Source organism: Lithobates pipiens, unplaced genomic scaffold (genome assembly GCF_037356315.1).
Source record: "Lithobates pipiens isolate NorthernLeopardFrog02 unplaced genomic scaffold, aLitPip1_a1.2 Scaffold_8, whole genome shotgun sequence".
Classification (NCBI taxonomy): domain Eukaryota; kingdom Metazoa; phylum Chordata; class Amphibia; order Anura; family Ranidae; genus Lithobates; species Lithobates pipiens.
Genome location: NW_027507903.1, coordinates 153,770,953 through 153,789,229, shown reverse-complemented (window position 1 = coordinate 153,789,229; position 18,277 = coordinate 153,770,953).

Genomic DNA, 18,277 nt, shown 5'->3' with positions numbered 1-18,277 from the left:
TCGGGGGGGGGGGGGGGGGGGGTAGAGTGTAAAATGCATTACTTGGACTGAGCAAGCAGAAAACACATGTATGTTAATTTGAGACACTAACAGAATATGATTTTGAGGTCTGACCATTTTGCAGAGGAAATTAACAGGAGTTAAAAGGACTGCACCCTTAAACGGACAGTCTCCTGAGGATTTAAACATTTAGTAGTCACAACAGCTTGAGGAAAATTTTGCTAAATAATGGAGCACAGACGATTAAATCAAAGTGAAACTAACAACCTACAAACACAGATTGACAACAACAAAAAGATAAAAAGATTTCAGTGAAAAATATCCCCCCCCCCAAAAAAAAAATAATAATAAATAAAGATACTTGCTCTAAAACACATCTGTTTTGCAAAGACATAACAAAATACAAAGAGAAAATACATGTGTTGCAAACTCTATAAAAACACCCAAATGTACTCTCCCCCCCCCCCCCACTTCAAAAAAAATCTATCGAGAGACTATTCAGCTTGACGCTCATTCACTGTCTCCAATAAGGTATTACATCATCGTGGAAGAAATTTAATTTTTAATAAACATCCTCCATTTTTTAACCAGTTAAGCCCCGAAACAATTTGCAGCCAAAGGACCAGGCCCATTTTTGCGATTCGGCACTGCGTTGCTTTAACTGACAATTGCACGATCGTGCGGCGTGGCTCCCAAACAAAATAGAGCTTTCTTTTGGTGGTATTTGATCACCTCTGCGTTTTTTATTTTTTGCTATGTAAAGAAAAATAGAGCGACAATTTTGTAAACAATGTAATGCTTTTTACTTTTTGCTATAATAAATATCCCCAAAAAATATATAAAAAACATATTTTTTCCTCAGCTTAGGCGATACGTATTCTTCTATATATTTTTGGTAAAAATAAATCGCAATAAGCGATTATTGATTGGTTTGCGCAAAAGTTACAGCGTTTACAAAATAGGGGATAGTTTTATAGCATTTTTATTATTATTATTTTTTTACTAGTAATGGCGGCGATCAGCGATTTTTATTGTGACTGCTATATTATGGCGGACGTATCGGACATTTTTGACACATTTTTGGGACCATTGTCATTTATACAGCAATCAGTGGAATTTAAATGCACTGATTCCTGTGTAAATGACACTGGCAGTGAAGGAGTTAACCACTAGGGAGGGGTTAAGTGTGTGTTTTTTTAACTGTAGGGGGGCATGGCTTTGCATCTGACGTCACTGATCGTCTTTCCCTTTAACAGGGAACAGACGATCAGTTACAGGCTCAGTAGGAAGCACGAGAAGAGGTTTGTTTATACAGACCTCTCCTCGTTCTTCACCTCTGTGACTCTATCGCGCCCCCCCATGGGGGAACGGGTCTGCTGGTCCCACGGCCACGGTCATGGAGCTCAGGACTGGGTCGCGAGTGCGCCACCGGCGAGTGCGCCACCCACAGCTGGGCACTTAAAGGGCAACGTACGTGCTTGTGCCCAGCCGTGCCATTCTGCCGACGTAAATGTGCAGGAGGCGGTCCTTAAGTGGTTAAGGACCGTCTCACTCCGATATACATCGGCAGAATGGCACGGCTGAGCAGAAGCACGTACAGGTACGTTGCCCTTTAAGTGCCCAGCTGTGGGTGGCGCATGCCGGTGGCGCACTCGCGATCCGTCCTGAGCTCTGTGACCGTGGCCGCGGGATGCGATTGCCACTGGTGTCCCACGATCGGGTCACAGAGCTGAAGAACGAGGAGAGGTAAGTGTAAACAAACTCCTGTGCAAAAATTATTATGCACAAAAGAAACATCATAGTATCTTGGTGCTACATGGTCCTGGATACAATAGATGTGTTGTGGTTCCACTCCAACCTATTTCTCTAGTAAATCCTGCACAAGGAACTCCAAATTCACTTTATGCAAATGACCTGGCATAACCTGAAACCACAAGGTGTTCTGAATCCCCCTTCGCTCCATCAAGCTCAGCAAAGAAAATTCAGGCCATCAAACAATCTTGCCTCTTTTCAGGGCAAGGTAAAGAATGCTATCTGCCAGCTTTATATAACTGAGGTTTGTGTGCTAATGAGGCAATTGAAAACACAGTTCCATGAAACACACAAAATGCAAGTTCACCCAGTGTAGCGAGAACCTCAAAACTTCGCTCTCTGAGCATGCCCACAACAATTCAAGCGCTGTTCACACACAAATAGCACCAAAAATAAACAACACTAATGCATTTCACGCACCAAAAACCACAACAAAAAAACAAAGTCCCTGAGCATGCCCAGAACAACCTAAATGTAGTTAGCACAAAATAAGCCATCTCCCTGTCCACAATTAAGCACATCATCTAGCATGCTACAAAATTACAGATTTGTCAAACACCCCCCCCCCCCCCCCCCCGGTCCAGGGGGGCAAACAAAGAGCCTAATATGGGCAAAAGTTATACAACAAATACCATTGCAGTCTATGGAAACTGACTTGATAATTTTGCTAGTCCCCACTTGGCTGGCTTATATTCTAGTTATTGGCCTTAAAATGGGTAGGGGGACAAAGGCCCCACCCTGGGGGACATATATCAATGTCAAGAAAAAGAGGGGGAAACAAACTGCGCTAAGGTGAAAGATTGTGAAGTGTGTGAAATAATTGTGAATTTCTTAAATAATGAAAAGTATCAAAAGTGTTCAGCTGCGGCTTCACTGTATCACATACAAGCAAAATAGGTAAACGAAAAAACATAAGCCGCGCTTAAACAAAGAAAAATGTGATCAGCTACTTGTACAGTAGTATTAAGATATACACTATATAGGGTACAGTAATATTAGGATATACACTATATAGGGTACAACAACCCTTTAAAAATGTGTGCGTAATATAGAACACATATGTATTAATGTTCTAGATTCAAAACCTCACTGCTGTGATTCACTATATATAATAAGAATACATGACATAACTTATAAATACGAAAAATATATAAAACATCAACACCCAGTGTATAAACAATAAGTCCGTGTATAGAACGCCAAAATGATTGTCGTAAGGCTGTAAATATAAAATCTCTAAAAATAAAACATAATGTTCATGTAATCCAAACTGAGAAAAGTCGTGTTCAATCCACCACCAACATGTGTTGAGATTTGCTGCTTACCAGACGAATATGACCCCCCACTACAGAGGGTCACACAGAGCTCTATGAAATTGTGCACCACTTCCAGCCACGGGGGAGGGGATTCCACGATGTCCTCCTGACCTTGCTGCTTCAAAAGCTCTTGGGAAGAAAAGCTCGCTCCCGTATACTTGGCTCAAGGTCCAAAAGAAGGACTCAAAGGCAGGGGCATCAAAATCATAAAGGGAGATAAAACTCAAAATAGTGTAAAACCCTTTTATTTTGGGATAAAAAATATAAAAATACACTTACAGATGTATAAAAGAAAATACGCCTTAAGTCCGTGGCGCCGGCCGGACGCACACGGACAGACCCGTTCTCCTGGAACCCGTCACAAACACGAGGTGATAAATAGCGTACCGCTCAGCCCTACGCGTTTCGCAACAAAATTGCGTCATCCAGGGGCACGAGCGGCACGCTGTGTCACCTCCATTTATATGTCTCCAATCATTCAAGCCTCACTCTGGGCACCTGGCTTTTCCCGCCAAAACCAAGCCTCAAAATGAAGTCAGCACCCGATTCGTCAGGCACTTGATGTCAAAGGTCAATCCCACCCAAATAACCGCCCCCATAGGTAGCCTGTCATGTCAAATCAACTAAGTCATGTTAGACAAGTAATAATGGTGTCTTACTACAATACATAGACCAAGTTTATAGATATATACCTCTATTCCAGCAGGAAAATAAGGAAGGAGGAAGGGAAATGCACGTGAATTGCCAAAAGCAATCTCTGACCCCACTTCCGGTTCATGACCAAGCCTCATTATCATCCCTATATAGCTTCCTGTCCTGCATGAACTGGCCTATCAACCGTTGTTATTCGACAGAAGGCTGCCCAAATATATCCCCCCTCAGTGCATATACATAACACCCACCTTTTTAAATGACAGAAACCAGATGAGCATCCAGTACAGACCTGGGACACCCCGTCCGGACCGCCTATGCCCCACTTCCGGTTCCCGGTACTCGGACGTATGCCCCACTTCCTGTCCTCACATATATCAATGTCACCAATTTGGACAACCCCACAAATGAAACAAGGGGAAGTGCCTTTAAAAATTCAAAATTGCCTAAAAGATAGTAACTTGGGGGGATTACTCTGCCTTTAAAGTGGTGCATCTGTAGCATGTATCCTAAATACTGCTTAAAAAATGTACGGCTTTAGAGAAAACTTACAAATCTACATTGCATCTGCAAGATTTTAACCCCAAACAAAAAATAGCCTGCCACCCAATACATACAAGGCCATTTGGGTCTCTTAAGGCCTAAAATGAGAACCCCTATGTGAAAAATACCACCCCAAGTGAAACAATACCCTCCCACACTCTAACAAACCCCTAGCCAAACACACAGCAGGCCATACCCATGAAAGGGGGGGGTGGATGCAGGAGGGGCTCAGGCACCCCATACTTCAACCACCTTGTTACCTTATTCAGGGGGACAAGGGCCTCTTCCATACAACCCTAGGTTGTGGTTGTGGGGGGATGCAGACAGGGGGCTTTACGGAATGTGAAAAACCCCTTTAAACTAGTGGGTACAAGGTGCTTTGTGGTTGGTATTGGGCTGAGCCCAACATGCCCCAAAGGCAGCCAGCTATGTTGAGTGCATGTGGCCTTGTATTGTTCAGGAGGGGGTTGGGCGATTGCTCTTCTCACCCCTTTCCTAGCTGGCCCTGTTGTATGCTCTGAACAAGGATGTGGTTTGGATTGGTGAAGGCAGCTTACAGCCTTTGGAGAATAGAGTGGAGTTTGGAGTTCTCCTTTAAAAGCAAAAGTTAGACCATGAAAATTCAAGGGGTTAGAGGGGAGAAACAAGAGCACTGTAGAATGGAGTATGGAATTCCCCTTTAAAAGCAAAAGTTAGCGCATGGAAATCCAAGGGGTTAGAGGGGGGGGGGGGGGGAGGACAAGAGCATTGGAGAATGGAGTGTGGAGTTCCCCTTCAAAAGCAAAAGCTAGCCCAAGGAAATCATATGCATTAGAGCAGGAAGCTTAAATGCCCTTTCAGGAGGAGCTAGAAGAGCGAGAGTAATTTTACACAATTTTTTTTTTTTTTTCTCCCAAAAAAGGTTTATTGAAAAAGTTATGAGTAGTTTACAGAATGTTGAACAGAAGTAAAGTACAACAGGTACACAATAAGTCATTCAATCGTGACACTTCTATGAGGTGTAAAAACCCCCTATGACGGTACAATACTCTGAAATAACTTGACTAACTTTAGAGCACTAAATGACCCTACAGACTAATTTTACACAATTTTAACAAGGTGCATGTCACATGTTGGCAACGTAACATGCTAACATGACCTGTGTGCACATCTCCTTAAAAAATACATAAAGGTGAACAAGCGTAAAAATAAAAAATAAAAAGTGTCAAGTTTAGAAGTGCACCCGTTCAACCCATGCAATTGCATGTACATTGCTTAACATTTACTAAGATTTTGGCCGTGCATGCGCCCTTCTTAAATTGATCTCATGAGTTTCTAAACGTACTTGTGAGCACAGCAGGCTTTCTCTGAAAAGTTACTTTCTCATTGTACTTTGGACATATTTGCTACCTGGGCAGTTGATTTGCGCTCTGTTACCAGTGCACCATTTCGTAAATATGGAAATGTGCATTGCATCTCGCCGTGTGCCTCTATTGATGTCAAAAGGCTTTCATAAATCACTTCCTACTGTCTGCCCATGCCTCCATACAGGCAGGCAGTTGTGCGATTTGTTTCATTAGGAATCAAAATTCGGAAAACATTTTCGTTATTTAGATGTATCCAAATCTCTGAATCACAATAATATTGCATTTCAAAGAATCAGAAATAAATTAGGACAAAACTGCAAATATATTCATATTAATTTGCTTCATTCATATCACATGATATAATAGTTTGGGACTTTTGTTAATGTTTGAATCATACAAAATAACATAACAACATACCGAATGATCACAACTGATTTGGATCCATTTCGTTTTTATGTATTATTAAAATAAAAATAAAAAGGGAGGGCTGAGAGAGAGAGGGAGAGGTGGGAGAGAGAGGGGGGGTGAGAGAGAGGGAGTGCGAGAGAGGGGGGAGAGAGGGGGTGAGGGAGAGAGATGGGTCAGAGAGGGGGGTGAGAGAGAGAAAGGCCAAAGAGGGAGGTGTGGGAGAGAGATGAGACAGGGAGGGGGTCAGAGAGAGGGGGTGAGAGAGAAGGGGTGAGAGAGAGTGGATGAGAGAGGGGCGAGATAGATGGGTGAGGGAGGGAGACCCCTAGCTTTGTCTGCAGTCCCTCCTGTGCATTCCCTGTCTGTGGGTGGATGTGTGATACCCAGTACCTTGCATAGGATGTTCATGCTGGGCCCATTCTCCTTCTGGGTGAGGTGCTCTGCTCCGCTCCGTCGAGTGAATACATTTTTATGCAATAGACCGCGGACTGTCCCGGGTAGGTAGCAGTCCCTGGCTGCCTGTGCCTTCTTCTGGTCCTCAGGGGGACCCCGATCCACCTGTCCTACAGGCCGCTATCAGAGTTTGGAGTGGAGAGCAGACAGAAGTCCATGGCTGCCTGTGCCTCCTGCTAGTCCTAGGGGGGACCCCAATCCACTTGTCCTGTATTGTACAGATTTTTTGGAATATTCCAAAATGTATTGAGAATAGTTCAGGGCATAGGTTCACTTATTTTTTACTTGTATGCCCCGTACACATGACCGTGTGTATGCTCCATCGAACATTTGTTGGTGGACTTTCCGCCAACCAATGTTGGCTAGCAGGTTCTCAAATTTTCCGCCAACAAATGTTTGTTGACGGACTTTCCAATCGTGTGTACACAAGTCCTTCGGACAAAAGTCCACACATACTTGGAATCAAGTACGAGCCGGAAGCACTCGGTCTTGTTCGTAATGGAGACATCACAAACGTCTTGTACATTACTACATTCGTAATTGTTGGCCAACATTTGTGTGACTGTGTGTATGCAAGACAAGTTGGAGCCAACATCCTTTGAACAAAAATCCATGGTTTTGTTGTCGGAAAGTCTGATTGTGTGTGCGGGGCATAATAGTAGTTTTTACTAAATACTTTATTGCCGACGGCAACTTTTTTCTGTTACTTCTACTAGTGATTTTACCATTGTGTTAAATGCGCATATTATTAACTAGTATAGATAACATAACTTTTCATAAGGGAAAATAGGTTACCACTTTAGGTGATTTTTATTTGACAACTTTGGATAATTACACATTAAAATCCATTGGAATCCATGGAAGAAAAGTTTAAAAAAATGACCTTTAAAAACTCAAGTGCACAGGCTGAGAAGTGTTGGGGCCATATTATTATCATAGGTAAATTAAATGTAAATTAAATGGTTCTTAGTAATTATCCAAAACATACAACAGTTCCTTGATACATAACAGATTTTTCTTGAAAGAGAAGTATGTTTTTTGCAGATCTATGCTCTGTACACACGGTCGGACTTTCCATCAGTAAATGTGCGATCGGATCGTGTTGTCGGAAAATCCAATCGTGTGTGGGCTCCATCTGACTTTTTCCATCGGAATTTCCGACACACAAAGTTTGAGAGCAGGATCTATAATTTTCCGACAACACGATCTGATCATTTAAATTCTGATTATGTGTAGACAATTCCGACGGACAAAGTGCCATGTATGCTCAGAATAAATTACGAGACGAAAGCTATAGGCTACTGGCCTGTTTATAGTCCCGTTGTACGGGTTTTACGTCACCGCCTTCAGAACGATCGGATTTTCCGACAACTTTGTGCGACCACATGTATACTAGACAAGTCTGGGTCAAAATTCGTCAGAAAAAAATCAGACGGATTTTGTCATTGGAAAGTCTGACCGTGTGTACGGGGGCATAATACTTACCTCGGTGGATGCAGCATGGGCCCGATGCTGCATCTGTCCCCCGGCACCTCTGCATTGAAAACTGAGTGATCGAATATTGCCGATAGCTTGGTTTTTCACAGCTCCGTGAGCAGAAAGCTTAGGCTCCATGCACACTGAAGTTCATAATTGCCCATTTTTGGGAGTTTGGGTGTTTTTAACAGCCTATAAATTCCACTCTGTTATCCTATGTGTCCATGCAGAAGTATGAGTTTATGGGCTGTTCTCTGAGCGCCATAAAATCAAATTCAAAGTGCTGTTTTTCTGACCACAAAAAAATGCTAAAAAATGCTGATAAATGCGCATAAATGCATGGTAATTAGCGTTCGGCATTCTATTTTTTTCATTGCATTGTGGAAGTTTGGGAATGTATTGTGGAATTTTTGGAGTGTCCTCTGTGTATTTTTATAAAAAATGCCCATAAAAGCCAACGCTAAAAAACAATCATAAGCGCGCATAAACACTAGTACACAACTCTGTTAAAATTGTGTTTTTTCAACCAGCTTTTTCTTCCAGCAATCTGGTGTCCAGAAAAAGCTTTTTTAGCTCCAGTGTGCATGGAGCCTTAGAATGTCAGTCACAGCTTGCTGCTCTTCTCCCTCCTCGCTCTTTGGAGCGCTGAGCTGTGGATGGGACAGAGCAGCCATCACAGGCTCTCAGCAGCTTGCTGAGAGGCAGAGATGGGTGTCAGTCCACGCACCTGGCGGATTGAGACTTTCATTGTCGGAATGGGGCGGTGCCTGGACTGATAGTCTGCTCTCTGCTGAAAATGGGACATAAGAGTGCAAAACGAACTGCACTCATGTGATCCATAGGAGAAGCCAAGCCAAATGAGCTTTAATTACATATATTCGTCATACAATATTCTATAGCACTTTAAGGAAACCATCATTGTTGTCATAAGCAAAGGTTACCTATTGTAAAATACATTTATTGTCTGTGCTGCAGTACTATCAAACACACAATAAAGAAAACATAGGAGAATATTACATTAAAATAATATTTTTTTATTTTATACAAAAATTTAAGATAGGACTCCAACATTTTTTTTTGGTTTTGTTTTAAATAAAGACAATATTTTATTTCTGCATGTACCGTATATACTCGAGTATAAGCCGACCCACCTAATTTTACTACAAAAACTGGAAAAATGTATTGAATCGAGTATAAGCCTAGGGTAGGAAATGCAGCAGCTACTGGGTAAACAATTGCCCATCTGCAGCCTCACTGTGCCCATCTGCAGCCATACCTTTGATAACTAAAACAGTGGGAGTCACGCAGTCTGTTCGGTGGCCATCCACTGTAACAAAGCCCTGCCTCCTCCTCATCCATGATGGAACACTGATTCAGTTTACCAGCATTGTATCAGTGTTCTATCTATCACGGATGAGGAGGAGGCAGGGCTTTGTTACAGTGGACAGCCGCCAAACAGACTGCATGACACAGAGGGAGACACCCACTTTTTCAGCATAAAAAATGTGCTGAGAAAGTCGACTTATATTCGAGTGTATACAGTACCCCGCTGGGCATATTTGTTGGGCATGGTCACTGCAAGAAGAAGTAAGGGGACTGACTGCAAGAGACTATAAGCAGAGCTTTTGACTGAATGGCTCTGCCTGCACATCAGCTTCCCAAGATCCTCTGACATCTTCAGAGCGATTCAACATTTTTGCAGAAATTAGTAAAAGATTTGAGACTGTAATCAAGATTTACCTAATGCAAAGCAAGTGAATATTTTAATCATTTGAGCTCCAGGATTTTTTTTTGTATTTAATCACTATTTGTTTTTTTTGTTTTATTTTGCGATATATATTTAAAAAAAATAATGAAAATGTTGAAATAAAAAAAAAAAAACTATTTTCCTCTTTCTGCTATAAAACATTTCCAATAAAAAACATTTAAAAAATAAATCAAATTTCTTTCCAACATGTATTCTGCTACATATCTGTGGTAAAAAATAAATCCCAATGTGTGTGTTGATTGGTTTGCAAAAAAATGTATGCATCTACAAACTATGGTATAGATATTGGAATTTTTCTTTTTAAACTAGTAATGGCGGTGATCAGCAACATATAGTGGGTGGGCAATCTAATGCTAACTGACACTTTGTGGGAACTGACTAACTGTCATTGACATCTCCAGGGACACTAATACAATGATCGATTATCAATGCTAATAATATACAGAGGGATTATTTACTAAAGGCAAATCCATTTTGCACTACAAGTGCAAACTACAAGTGCAAAGTGCACTTGAAATTGCACTGGAAGTGCACTTGGAATTGCAGTCACTGTAGATCTGAGGGGGACATTCAAGTAAAATAAAAAACAGCATTTTAGCTTGAACGTGATTGGAGCTCTACGCCTCAGATTTACAGTGACTGCACTTCCAAGTGCACTTTGCAGTTTGCACTTGGAGCACAAAGTGGATTTGCCTTTCATAAATAACCCCCACTGTCACTGTACTAATGACACTGGCTAGGAAGGGGTTAACATCTAGGGTAATCAAAGGGTTAACTGAGTGCCTTACAAGTGTTGATATGTGTACTGTGTGCTGTTTTTATGAAGCCATGTGTCGGTTTTTACTCCAGAGAAAAAAAATGGCACAGCACGGCTTTCTGTAGAGAGCCATGTGCTGTTTACCAACACAGAGCTTTCTTCTGTCACACTCTCAGCTGATCGGCAGCCAAAAATCATTGCTTGGGACCAGCTGATTGGCTTGTGCTGCAATGAATGGCTCCCATGTACACACTCAAATGCACAAATGGACACAGAAGAAATCCACGATGTAGAGGTACGTGATTATGCCTCTACAAGCCAACCTTCCGCAGTAAATGTACTGTTCTGGGTTGGTAAGTGGTTAAAAAATGTGTTGTTGGAGGGGCATGCCAAGGCCATGGAGCAGTAAAGAAGTACTACATGAGAACTCTGTGCCCAGGGACCATATTCTAGCCTTTAGATGCCAGTTAACAACCTTTTCTATTCATGTCCAAGAGCAGGAAAGCTTTGAAGACACTTCAGCGTCCTAAACGGATGGGAATATGACACTTCTTTGCACAGATCCTAAGGGCACTGAGTCCACCAACATGGCACCTGCCAGAAGGCATGCTACAGAGCTGCCATTTACCTCTGCACTCAAAGATCTAGATAGGGGCTCTAATTACTCTCATATGTATAAATCCATAGAGGCCTCACTGACTGAAACACCCAGATTTCCGAACCTTGACTCACCGGCCAAGTTTCTAAAATCTTATGCTGAAGATCATCATCTATCGGGGAGGGATTACCACGAATAAAGCAGATCTGGACAGCTTGTCCCTATGCATAAAAGGGGTAATGAAAGGGCAACTTAGTTTGTTATCCTGAGTGGTTGAACCCTGTATGGTGAGAGTTCTGGGGGTATAACCAGAATATGTCTCTTTGGGATAACTCGCCATATGCACTGCTCTCCCTTAAGCCTAAGCTGTAAGGGTATTTATCAGAATAAAAGATTAAAAAATAAATAGGGCAAATGTTTTTTGGCAATACTTCTCTGCCAGGCACTACTCCCACCCCTTCCACAGTCTAGCATTCCAGTGAGCATTGGAGGGGCAGAGCAGGGAGAGGTGATTGAGAGTCACCACTCCATGCTCGGTTTGGACTGAGAATTTAGCTATAAGTGGTCAAGTTAAATAATTAGTAGGTAATCACGCTTAGGTAGGGCTAGGCTTTTGCCTCCCCTAGGGGCTCCACTAGTGAAGCACCAAACACACAGCCCGGTGGGAGTGGTCTACCCACTGTGCATGCTGGGTACTTAAGGTACCGACGCCATTTTCTGGGGTTTGTTTTTCCCCACCTCATGGCTCTCCTGGCCTGGGGTGTGTGCTGCTTTGATCAATGCCTCGGGCCGGCTGGCCTGACGCTTCACAACTGAAGAGTGGGCCCAGAGGTTCTGGGACCTACTATTCCAGGGATAATCCTGTGCTGTCTTGCCTGAGGGGAAAAGCCATGCAACTGGAGGATCCAGTTGGAACTTTTCTGGAGAGGACAGACCGATAGGTGTCTCATGAGAAAGCCTGGAGACTCAATTGGAGGATGCATCCTGGGTTGTCAACCACACAGTATCTCCGGGTTGGCTGAACGAATCAGGTACTGTGGGGAACCTCTTTAATTTTGCAACCAAAAGCTTATTGTGCCTTCCTGTGGCAGAGGATTGCATAACAAGATCACTAAACTTATCAAATCTGTGGCAGAGACTTTGAGCATATCATCGGCTGCTAGGTCAGTGAGAGAGGCCTATCCGGTGATTTCTAGATCCAGCTTGTGGATATCGTTTGTCCTCTGGATCAAGGAAATACCTTTATCCCACAAAACTACAAAAGTACTTGAATTCTCTTCATCCTCTACCCCTCTATTGCAAAAGTGTGTGGTCTTGTTAAACAAACATCCAGAAAAAGGACTGTCTGAGCTAATATTCTTTAATCCACTCTACAACCCCTAAGACGGACACAGTGAGCAGGTGAGGTAACAGTAAGCCCAACAAAAACCAGCAGCTGCTTCGGGGGTCAGTGCTACATATACATATAAATAATATATGCAGGGGTGGATGGCACTGCCTGACACCCGGAGAATTACCTCCAGTGTTGACTAACCACATAAAAGTGCAAGTGCTAGTTGAACCAAAGTGTAGTGTGCACTGAAATCAGGAACTAATATGACCTCCAGTGATGACAAACCACTAGCCAAGTGAAGTTGCTGGTTGAATCCAGGTGTGTTGTGCAATAGATGATTAAGGTCACCCTATTAAACTATGTCACACCAGGTGTGTGATAAACATGTGACATGGAGAGAGATAGAACAGGGCTCTGTTCAGTGCTGTTAGTTAGTTAGTGTGCTATATTGTGCTATTTTCCTTCAGTTGTCAGTGTAGAATATTAGTTTAGTGTCAGTCTAGGGACAGTGTGAGTGTAATGAGGAGGAGCATCATTCAGCTTTGCATAGTGAGCGGCTAGAGTAGGGACAGCTCAGAAAGTTTCACTATAGTGTAGAGAGACTGTGTCATTCATACATACCGTATATACTCGAGTATAGGCCGACCCGAGTATAAGCCGAGGCCCCCAATTTACCCCCAAAAAACTGGGAAACCTATTGACTCGTGTATAAGCCGAGGGTGAGATATGCCTGTCCATCCCTGTGTGTGTCCGTCCATCCCTCTGTGTCCGTCCATCCCTGTGTGTCCGTCCATCCCTGTGTGTGTGTCCATCCATCCATCCCTGTGTGTGTGTCCATCCATCCATCCCTGTGTGTGTGTCCATCCATCCATCCCTGTGTGTGTGTGCGTCCATCCATCCATCCATCCCTGTGTGTGTGTGTGTGTGTGTGTGTGTGTCCATCCATCCATCCATCCCTGTGTGTGTGTGTGTGTCCATCCATCCATCCATCCCTGTGTGTGTGTGTGTGTCCATCCATCCATCCCTGTGTGTGTGTGTGTGTGTGTGTGTGTGTGTGTGTGTGTGTGTGTGTGTGTGTGTGTGTCCGTGCAGCCTTGTGTGTCCAGCCTACCTGTGTCCCGAGCCTCCGTCCGGTCCCGTCCCGAGCCTCCGTGTCGTCCCGTCCCGAGCCTCCGTGTCATCCCGTCCCGAGCCTCCGTGTCGTCCCGTCCCGAGCCTCCGTGTCGTCCCGTCCCGAGCCTCCGTGTCGTCCCATGCCAGGATCGCCGCTCTTCGTCGGCGCCCTGGCGGCCATTCCCCTGTTCAAAAGCCGCGCCTCCGCCTCCGCCTGTGATAGGCGGAACACTCAATTTCCCAGCAGTCAGTGTTCCGCCTATCACGGACATCGGCTTATCCGAGGATGAGCCGATGTCCGTGATAGGCGGAACACTGACTGCTGGGAAATTGAGTGTTCCGCCTATCACAGGCGGAGGCGGAGGCGGAGGCGCGGCTTTTGAAAGGTAGAATGGCCGCTGTCTGTCTGCTCGACACGCTGTTCGGGCAGTCAGACAGCGGTGACTCGAGTATAAGCCGAGGGGGGCACTTTCAGCCTCAAAAAAGAGGCTGAAAATCTCGGCTTATACTCGAGTATATACGGTACTTACATTAATGTAGAATAGGGACAACTCAGATAGTTTCCGTGTAGTGTAGTGAGACAGTGTCAGTAATCTTTACATTAGTGTATAGCTATAGTAGGGACAGTTCAGATAGTGTCAGTGTAGTTATGGTTGATCATCATCTATTTGATTGTGTTACTGCCAGTTTGCCATTTACTTCTGTGTGGGTTACTGCAAGTTTAACACCATATAGTTTTGTGTGTTTCTTCCCGTAAAACGCCATTTACTTATGTGTGCGTTACTGCCAGTTTAATTTCATATAGTTCTGTGTGTGTTACTGCCAGTTTAACGCCATATAGTTTTGTGTGCATTACTGTCAGTTTAACGCCATATAGTACTCACTTGAGTCTGCCCCTGTTATACTGAGTTATTACCTCTCAGCAGCCTCCACTGACAGGGATGATGGTATAGCACAGGGTGTCCTAGGTCCTAGCAGCACATCTGCCAGAAGCACACCACCAGCTGTAGACTGTAGTCGGCAAATTTCTCTGCCCCATCTGCTGCAGTGGAAAAAAAAATACAGTCCCTGCCAACCACATGCCCAGAATCTAAATGCAAGCTTGTCAAAGCTGTTGGCGCTCCAACTTCAGTCTGGTAGATTCTTACCCTTTCTGTGAAATTGCACAATGTGCTGTATATCAATGGCAGGTTCCCAGTCCCTACTACTTTTCACGTAAGGATGTTTCATCTCTCCACCATCACATGGAAGGGAATTTTCTGGCATCATTGGGCAAGGCAGTCAGCCGTAAAATCCACGTTACTGCTGATACGTGGTCCAGCAAGCATGGACAGGCACATTATATTGTGTTCACAGCACACTGGGTAATGCTGCTTGCAACTAGAAAGGATGAGGACAGGGCTCGGTGCTGCAGCTTGTTGTGCCCCCACGTCTTCATACAGCTGGTGGTGATGATGCCAGACCTGTGAGCTCTACCCTCTCCTTCTCCTGTTCCGCCACCTCCATGCACCCCCTAAGCGTTCAAAGGGCTATTCCTAGAGTCAGGCTAAAAGGTGCCATGCAGTGCTTCAGCTGGTGTGTTTAGGGGACAGGAACCACACCGGAGCAGAGATTCTTGCAGCTCTGCAGGGACAGGTCCAGAGGTGGTTCACACCATGCTGGCTGGAGCCAGCCAGGAATGGTGGTGAGTGATAATGGCTTAAACCTCCTGTCCACCCTTGGACAAGGAAAGTTGACACATGTGCCATGCATGGCACATGTCCTCAATTTGGTAGTGCAGTGTTTTCTAAATACGTACCAGGGTTGCAAGATGTGCAAAAGCTGGCAAGAAGAGTCTGTAGCCATTTCAGGTGGTCATACATAGCCAGTGCTCGGTTTGAACCTCCTGATTTGTGACATGCTCACTAGGTGGAACTCAACTTTAGCAATGCTGCAGCGGCTATACATGCAGTAGAGGGCCGCCAACGAGTACCTATGTGAATATGGCACCACGACAGGCTCAGGCCACCTCTGCTTTTTTTTCCCACGCCAATGGCTGATCATTAAGGATGCATGCACTGTATTGTCACAATTTGAGGAGGCCACAAGGATGGTGAGCCGTGACATTGCATGCATCAGTGACACAATCCCTGTTGTGTTCTTGCTGGAGAAGACTCTGTGTGGCATTATGGACAAGGCACTGGAGGCAGAGCAGCAGGATGAAGAGGATGACTTCCTTTACTCTCAAGGCCCACTTTGTCCAGACACCATCATTCCTATGTCACTGAACACACATGAGGAGAGAGGGGGTGAGGGGGGAGGATTATAACACTTTCGTAGGCTTTGAAGAAGAGGAATACATGAGTGAGGCCCAGAACGGAAAAAGGCAGAAAGAAAAAGTAGTGCAGGGCCAGGCATGACAGTGTGTTTAGGGGAGACAATGCATGGGTTAATATGAAGAGCTAAGATAGGAGGGGACAGTGAGTAAAGTCCAGGGGGGAGTGGTACTATTCAAGGAGGCAGGACTGGGCTGGAGAACAGAAAGTTGTGGAGAAAGAAAGGAGGAAGAAGTTTTTCCCACTCACCCTCCCTATATGTTGTCTATGTTTGTTGGTTTATGTGTTTTCTTTCTTTCATGGCAGCTGTGGATTGTTGGTGTATTGTTGGTCTTTGACGGTGGCAGTAAGCATATGTGATGGAAAGGGGTGGGGGGCTCATTGGTAGTATGTGCCCCTCTGGTGTATTCCAGCGAAAGGTTCGCTGGAATACTGTAATGGTTGCACTGCGGGAAGGGGGTTGGCCTACTGTGTTGAAAAAGGTCCCGCAATGTATTGGTGGAATATGTGTTGGTGTTTGGGGGTGCCATCAAAGACCAACAGACTGGAGATAAGCAAGTTGTTACGGATGTGATATTTTGGTATATATTTGATATTGGAGTTATTTATCTGGTGTGAATAATAAATAGGCTGCTATAGCCATTTATACTCCAAAATTAAGGTGCGGTCTCATCATTTTAGAAGGGGTAAGAAATGGGAATGTTGTAGTACAAGTGGTATAGCAGTAAGAGGCAAGTTGGGTACCTCTGAACTACACTGGTCTTGTCAATCTCTAAGCAATGGCTTCCCAACCCCAGGACCCTTGGAAGTAGTAAGTGGCTGGGAGATCCAGATGCTGTCATCCTGAGTGACCCAGAGGAATCTGATTCTCAAGCCTCTGAAAATTTGAGACACAAAGGCAACCTCATGCTTCAAAGCCTGTGAAATGACCCAAGAATATGTCGCATAAAGGAGAAGGATGATTACTGGTTGGCAACCCTCCTTGACCACCGTTATAAGGGAAAGGTCTTTGAACTCATCCCCTCCCAACAGAGATTGCAGAAGATAAAATATCTTGAGGACAGGTTAAAGACAATTTTATTGAACATTTTTCCTGACTCCAATAGGTTACAGTGTGGTGGATTGTTCTTGTTACTCTGTATGCTCCTATGTATACTCAATAAAAATTTATTGAAAGTAAAAACAGTATGTGTCAAGGTTACCCACTATCCCCCTTCCCTAATTTTCATCCGCACCCTCAAGCCATTATTATGGATCATACCCCTCCCAAATACAGAATACAAAGTGGCCGGTTACACAGATGTGTCCCTGCCATTTCGGCCAGAGAGAGCGTCATGTCAACATCGCAAGGAAGAGGAAGAGAAGAAGGCGGTGGCGACAAAAGACCGGGCCAACGCTAGTAAAAGAGCTATAAGAAGATAGTGGAGGCCTGGCAGAAGAACCAAAGAGTGGGACAAGACCCCAGAAGAGCGGGACAAAACCCCAGAAGAGCGTGACAGCCCCGGGCGGTGGCAGCGATGACGAAGAAGAAAGCTGGGATCCTCCGCTAGTAAAAGAGCTAGTAAAAGAGCAAAAGATAGCAGAGGAGTTCGATGAGAAGACCCCCCAAAATGGAAAAGACCACTGGAGCTGTCTAATAAATTATTTGAAAAACTTGTGTTATTTTATTTACACTTTTTTTCACCAGGTGAATGGGTAGGGGTACACCGTACCCCATACTCATTCACATAGGGTGGGGGGCCAGTATCTGGGGGCCCCTTTATTAGAGGGGGCTCCCGGATTCCAATAAGGCTCCCACCCACAGACCCCAACAACCAATGGCCAGGGTTGTTGGGAAGAGGCCCTTGTCCTCATCAACATGGGGACAAGGTGCTTTGGGGTGGGGGGGCCGCATACGTTCATACGTTCGAATCGAACATCGCCTGTTTGCCCGTTCGGCAAATTCCAAACGTTATGGGCCGTTCGCGCCAAATTCATGTGGCGCTCACGGCCCACAATGCACTGCGCCATCGCAGTGCATTGCTGGCTCATGATTGGCCAAGCATGCACTGTGACCCCACACAGTATACACCGATCGTTATCGGCCGATTTTGCGTTCTTGCTCTTCTGTAGTAGTTGTTGTCTGCGTGCCCTGACCGCAGTATACACCGCTATATCCACCTATATAGCTAGCTATATTTCTCTTTTTTAATAGAGCTTGCAGTCAGCTGTAGGAGGTTGTGGGTGTTGTCTGCGTGCTCTCTGCAGAGTTCCAGTGTCCACAGGTGAAGAGGGAGGATGGCCTCCTCTAGCCGAGGCCCAGGGTTGCTTTCCTGGCCTGGGGCTCCAGCTACCCTCCCTGGAATTGAAGACCTATCCAGGGTGGAGAGGCTCTTTCTGGGGACTCAG